Here is a 6,960-nt window from a genome sequence, read left to right on the forward strand (position 1 = left end):
CAAACTAATTTTTATTATTAACTTAAAGGATACCCATTGAGAGTCAAAAATATGTTGTTTATTTTTGCATCGGTTGTTTCTATTTTTAGTAACAGCCAATAATTCATTTTGGTCAATATTCAAGGGAAAATGCAAAAAAATTGGTGTAAAAATGACAATTTCAATATTTATAAGTAAAAAAGAAAAAAACAATATATAAATAAAAGGGTTATGTTTTCTCATAGAACTAAGTCGTAAAATTAAGTTGGAATCATTTTTTTTTTGTAAAACCCCTTTATAGAAGGCTGTCACGAGGGCACAAATATTGGCATGGTGCCAAGAAATGATAATGGTTCATTTTTTGTTAATATTCAGGGATACATTTCTTAGAAAGTAACGCTTCTTTTTTCAGAATTTTGTGCATTTAAGAATCTCTTGCACATTATCCAAACAATATGTAAAATCCACCTTTGAACTCTCAAGGACAGAAAAGTTATATCGTAATGAAATTACCTCAAATTCAAATGATGGAAAAATTCATGATTTTATAAGTTTTACTTTTAACCGTAATTTTAATGAATTTTGTGTAAAATATTTACAAATATAAACAATGATAATTATTTCTAATTCTATAAAAGCTATAAATATTTTTTTCCCTGCTTTTCCTGTGAAAAAAACGTATTTTACAATTTATTTAGATTTTGTTAGAATTATCTCCCCTGTTGCGCTCTTCTGTAGAGAAGGTAGATAATGATTATGTTTACGAAGTTTATAAACAGATGTCTGTCATCTAATCGTTTTAGGCATCAATTATGTGTGATTTGAAGAAAATTTTCCCTCCTGTGAATGTAATTTGTTACGTATATACTAGTGGCCTATGTATAAAATGCATAAACCATTATGAAAACCATCGGGATCGAAGTACGTAACCACATGTAAACATTATGAGACGTATCTGAGACGTTTTGTTACCGTTTTGTTAGTCCCCAGAAAAAGATTCAAGTGCGTGAATTGTCAACGAGTCTTCGGATTATGGCTCTGATTTTGATGAATATGATTCTGACAGCAAACATTCATTTGGTAGCAAGACGGATGTAGTGATGATGATACCGAATCAACAATGTTTGAATTTGAAAAAGAAACAGGTAGGTGGATCTTGGTTTATAATACTATGTATACCTTATAAAAAGGCTTATTGCAGCTGTATTGATAGGTTAAAAAAATAAATGATTAAACAATTTTGATGGGGACTTGATTGTGGACAAGAGAAGATTTTTTACAAAACACTAGGTCTGGTACAATCACTAGATATAGCTATATATGTCTGCTAGCTAGTTAGCTTTATTTACCTACCTGAAGTAGCTTTATTTAGCTACCAATTGCAAAGTAATTTATTTCTATAAAAATACCTACGTTAACGTAGCTTAATCTAGTGATTGTACTGGACCTGAATATATACCTAGCAAACCTGTCAAGAGAAGTTTCAACATGTTCAAGGTTGGTACTTGTACATGTAGCAATAAAAATAACAATATTGCAAAATAATTATAAATAGCATAAGTAGCCTTTGTGGGGTGATGAAGAGGGAATGAAAAGTTGAATAGGTCCAGGGTTTTCAAAGACTGTTTACTAATAGGGTACATTAAGAATTGGATAGGTGCATGGGTCTTCACTGTCAATTAAATCACCATTATTGCCTTATATGTGGGCTGCATGATTATAAAGAATCTCATTAGACAAAATATTTTTTTCAGATATTTATGAAATGTTATGAAGATCGGGCTACAGTTATGATTTTCAGCTTTTCATATATGATTAAAGGAAAAAAGATTTGTCAAATATGATTAAAGGAAAAAAGATTTGTCAAATACTTGTACTTTTCAAATTAAAGGTCACCATGTGTTCCTTGACAGGTTTGTGTTTAAAACATAACTAATTAAATATTATCCCAAATATAAGTTTGGGAAATAATACTTTGTAAAGAATATTTCCTTTCATTCTTATATTTCTCTTGCAATTTCAGATTATTCAAATTCATTTCCCTGGTTAGGACTGGGCTTTACAATGGGATTTTCAGCTGTGGAGCTATAAAGAATTACTACATAGGGTTTCCAATGTAGTTTTATGAACAGAATCCAGAATTAAGAAGAGGAAAGACAATGCAGATGCAGCATTAGCATTACCAATTACTTAGTATCACTGCTGAGGAAATGGTAAAGATGTGTTATATTATTATACCTCTACTGTCATTACTCTGTATAAATTAATACCATAAAACTCTATTTCCCCGATAAGTGACTACTGCCCTCATCTGAAGACTACTCCCTGGAAAATCAGAGTTGCTCCCTTGGACTACTCCCTCATGAATATTTATTAGTAATTTTAACCAATCAAAGTGTTCAGTGGGTGGAGCATACAAGGAATCTCGAGTCTGTGACGTCATGTTATTAGCAATGTAGCTATGACGTCAAAACATTTCAACGTGCGATGTCAAAATCATACTTGAATTCTACCAAAATGAAGACAAAGATAATTTTTCGAAATGTCAGTGAAAATACTTTTTAAAAAATAATTTAATTGTTTAAGGACACTATACTTCACTTATCATACATTGTGTTAAACCGCATGCATTTGTAATTATGCCTCTGCAGTTTTTTTTTTAAATGTTGGAATATCTGGTTAAAAAAATTTAAATCGTCTATCATTGTTTCGGTATAATAAAAAAAGTTATGGAATGGGAACTCGGGAAATAACAAATTTATTGTTCCCCTCGGCAGAAAATTATTTCCTCCGGGAAATAGTTTCCTCCCTCGGGGAATAATAAATTTGCTATTTCCCTCATACCCATTTCATAACTGTATACTATAGTACATGGAAAGGAATTGCCTTGTCTGTCTGTTGATTTGCCACATGCATTTTTCCTTACTCTATTACTTTACTTCAAGGATATATGAAGCTCTTGTTTTCTTCAAAGAAAGCCAGAAGAATTTGTGAAGAGTCTTACCTAAATCATTTGATGACATTTTCTTCAATTGAATAATTTAAGTGTATTATTATCATAAACATGACATTTACTTTAAAAATCTTAGAATATGTCTTGTATGGTTTATTTCAATTTAATTTAAAGCTGTGTTTTTTCACAGGTACCTGCTTTGAGTACTACTCTTGTGTATTTGGAGACAGTGCAGTTGTTCTTTAAACCAGAAGTGGAAATTTCAGTGCTTGTTAAATTTTCTCCAGAAGTTATTGGATGATACATGGGAAGAAAATGGTGTCATACTGAACAAAATAGTTTGGATACACCTTATAGATTTTGAAAGATTGAGACCTCAAGATCAACCCAAATGATATTTAATATGTATCAGGGTTCACTTGCAGGAATACACAGAAATTCAGAGTAAATTTTTAGTGCTTGTTATCTTAGAAAAGATCAAAGTTCAAGGTCAGCGGTGCTTTAGTTTTACCAAATATAAAACTATTATAAAGACTAATTTCCTGTATACAGGTATAGCAAATAATCCAGAATATGATTTGGGGAAACTGTGATTTTATCTTTTAAATCTTACCTTAATTTAGAACCATGATGTATACTTAAGCAAGTAGATTTTTTTCAAGCATACAAAATTTCAAGGTCATTTTAATTTTGGAAGTGAATATAAAATATCAGGAAGCAGTCAAGCATTGTAATTTATTTGTGGTTGAATGTACTTAATTATTGAGTAATATTCAAATTTTAATATGCAATGAAATTAAAAATTATAAAATAATTAATGTCCTAATTTGTTGATTTTTAAAACTTTGTGTTCATTCATTTTGAGGTTGTTGCCATTACAATACATGTATATCTGTCAAGAAAATAGCTCTGATATTCCTTTTTGTTCAGTTTGACCCTTGACCTTTAACATTGTGACCTCAAAATCTAAAGGGGTCCTCTACTTTTCAAATTTCATGTCTGTCAAACAATGGGTCCTCACGATTTTGAATGATTAAAATCTACATACTGGTATATCGAGAATTATAACCCTTGACCTTTGACCTTGTGAACTCCAAATTAAAAGGGGTCATCTACTTATTAGTAGATACCAGTGTACTATGTTCATTATTCATCAAGCAAGTCTTTTTTAAGATAAGAGAGAACACACTTGGTCTACTGATTGACAAACAGGTACTAAACAGTATGTGAATATCACCCTGCTCAAAGAAAATGTAAAATAATACAATTCTGCTACCCCCCCAATTTAACCCCCTAAGAGATAATTATTGATTGAAAACAAAAATGTTCAATATACTGGTATTTTTCAGCAGCAAAATTTGAATTCTTGAAAATATTTAAATCAGCAAATAACTCCTTGCTGAAGTTCAGGGATGAGAAAATTTGAAAATTCACAAAAAATGTCCAACTTTAAGTAAAAAGTACAGAAAAATATTTGAGAGTCCAAAGACAGATTTTTTATATAATGTAGACAGACATGTTGTCTAATAATTGGTATGAGATTGAGTTGATTCTAAGCGTTACTTTCTGAGTTATGGGTTTTTGAAAAGTTAATATTTTTACCAGTTTTCAAAAATCTGGAAATATGCCAGATTTGTGACCTTTTTGCACTTAAACGAGGGCACAGTTTGTGATTATGAAAAAAATTCCGAAACAAGTGTATCTTGTTACTTTCAACCATATATGGATAATTTATATCATAATCAAGTAAAATGCTGAATTTTTAAATATAAAATCCTATAAAATTCCTGTTTTCACCCTGCGTTTGGACCAAGAATTCTATTTTTAGTAACTGTCGATTTTACCCCTTAAGTGAGACCACACTGAAAAAAAAAATGTGGCAAAATATTTCATATAATAGAAGAAATTTACACACAAAACATGAAGTTGATCAGAGAACCTTGCTCCCATAACCTCCTGCATGGTTTTCTCGTAGACACGCTCTTAATGACATTGCATTTCATTTGGAAATAGACAAACTCTATAACAACTGACTTCCAACAAAAAAACCAAAAATAAATGTAAAAACAGAAATTGAAAAAGACCCAAAAACCGGCGTTAAGTGCAGTCATCCTTTGTTTGAAATAGATCGATGTTTTCTCGATGTTTTCTGAACAAAGAGCAAAGTTGGTTAAAACAGTTTTTGGGTGAATAATAATCAATATCAATATAAAAGAGTGTGAACGACTTTTGTAGCATTGATTTCATATATGTCCATCTGACATCTCTGAACATCATTTTCGAGCTACATGAAATGATCCAGAAAGTGATAATTATTAGATGCCCGCTCAAGTTTTATTTTTTTAGTTAAAATTGTCGTATAGAAAAGTTGAGGTTACAGCTTTCAATCTCATAACCACATGGTTTGCTGAGATGTTTCACTCGTGCAATGTAAAAAAAAAACAACTGTAACAGTATGGCTATGCCACCGGATGGGAATCTAACCTGGACACCTGCATCTCCAGTCAGGTGCCCAATCAACTGAGCTATCCAGGCCGATATCCACGGCCCAAACTTTTACACAATATTTGGTCACTGTTTTAAAGGACTCTACAATCGAAAATTTGTCTAATTGGAAATTAGTGAATTATTACCAATACTCCACACTGTCGGATAAAAGTCGTTGCATTTTCACTCCAAAAGGCTGGGACTGCAAGAACCCATTTTGTTTCCCTTTCAATATCAAAGATCCCGGTCAAATAAGACTCATATTGTTTCATTTCATCTTTGAAATGATGTATTATGGCTGCGTAAACCAAGGTTGCTGGTAATTCTTTTCCATTTTCAGATACAAGCATAAAATCGTTGTTATCAGCCTACAAATTATACAATTATATATAGGCTTTTACAATTTTTTAAAATAAATTTTAAAATGTTCCAAAAATCTTTTAGACAAAACAATGCCTGTTAGAAACCACAAATGACAATCTTGAAAACGTTATATTCAATAGCATATCACCTTCTTGTAAAGCAATAGGATATATAGTGATTGGGTTGTCTGACTGTCAGTCCGTCTGTCTATATTTCCATCCTATCTATTCGTTACGCTTTTGGGTATAAATCTCTTTCTTTCAACTCCTCTTATACTAATAAATGAAATTTAATGAGACTTTCACTGATTCATACAACATAGGTGCAAAACATGAGTGATTTGTAGACCACATATTTTTGAAATTTTAAATGCTGTTAAATCACATATTTTCATGGGTTCACATTTTCGTGGTTTGAAGAAAATCTTTTGGTTCGTGGAAAGTAAATTTCGTGGATCCAGAATTAATGATAACATATATGTATGTAACACTCTACATTCCGTGGTCGACATGAATTTGTTAGTCTCCTCAGACCTAAAAAACAACAGAAATTAACACCCCCACAAAAATTTGTGATTTCACAGTATTCAAGAATTAATGAGCTACATGTTATAGGAATTAAATTAAAAAGAGTACTATTTCAACTGACGTACTTGAAAGTACACGATCAAAACGGGCTGCTAAAATCTTTTGGAGACTGAAAAAGACTCCTTAATCCAATGGGATCCTGAAGCCAGATAATAAAATGTAACTGGTCTCCAATACCAAGATGTAAGTAATAAACTAATAAAAGTGAATTTCTTTGTGCTTTCTATATTAATATTTCTTTACTTAGGGCAGTTATGTTAGTTTAAGAGTTGTTGTAAAATGTGCTTTATAAATAATAATTAATATCTTTACAACATGTATTGGTAACAATCCTCTGTTCAAAATAATGTCCAAGTAACTGTATCTCACTTCTATTCTCAATGACCGTGTAGTGTAGGGCAGCGCCGCGAGAATTCCATCGGCATCGAAAGCAAGTTTTTTGACTTGCCTAGATAGCTGAGCGGTCTAGCGCGCTGTTCCTGCACTGCTAGGAGACAGATTCCGAAGGTCGAGAGTTCAACCCTGGGCTGGGGCGGAAGTGGGTATCCATGTAAAAGTGAATTTCTTTGTGCTTTCTATATATATATATAT

The 6,960-nt window shown here is 31.7% G+C and overlaps 1 long non-coding RNA gene across 1 annotated transcript; it reads left to right on the top strand.

Moving 5' to 3' along the window:
- Positions 1 to 798: 798 nt before the first annotated feature.
- Positions 799 to 3,901, top strand: LOC134267145 (uncharacterized). The gene is made up of 3 exons (XR_009992099.1): positions 799 to 1,124; positions 2,003 to 2,192; positions 3,123 to 3,901. It is a non-coding gene; the product is annotated as an uncharacterized LOC134267145 (long non-coding RNA).
- Positions 3,902 to 6,960: the final 3,059 nt, after the last annotated feature.

The sequence above is a fragment of the Saccostrea cucullata genome, unplaced genomic scaffold (assembly GCF_032062105.1).
Source record: "Saccostrea cucullata isolate Sc308-1 unplaced genomic scaffold, CSIRO_AGI_Scuc_v1 ctg736, whole genome shotgun sequence".
NCBI classification, from domain to species: Eukaryota; Metazoa; Mollusca; class Bivalvia; order Ostreida; family Ostreidae; genus Saccostrea; species Saccostrea cuccullata.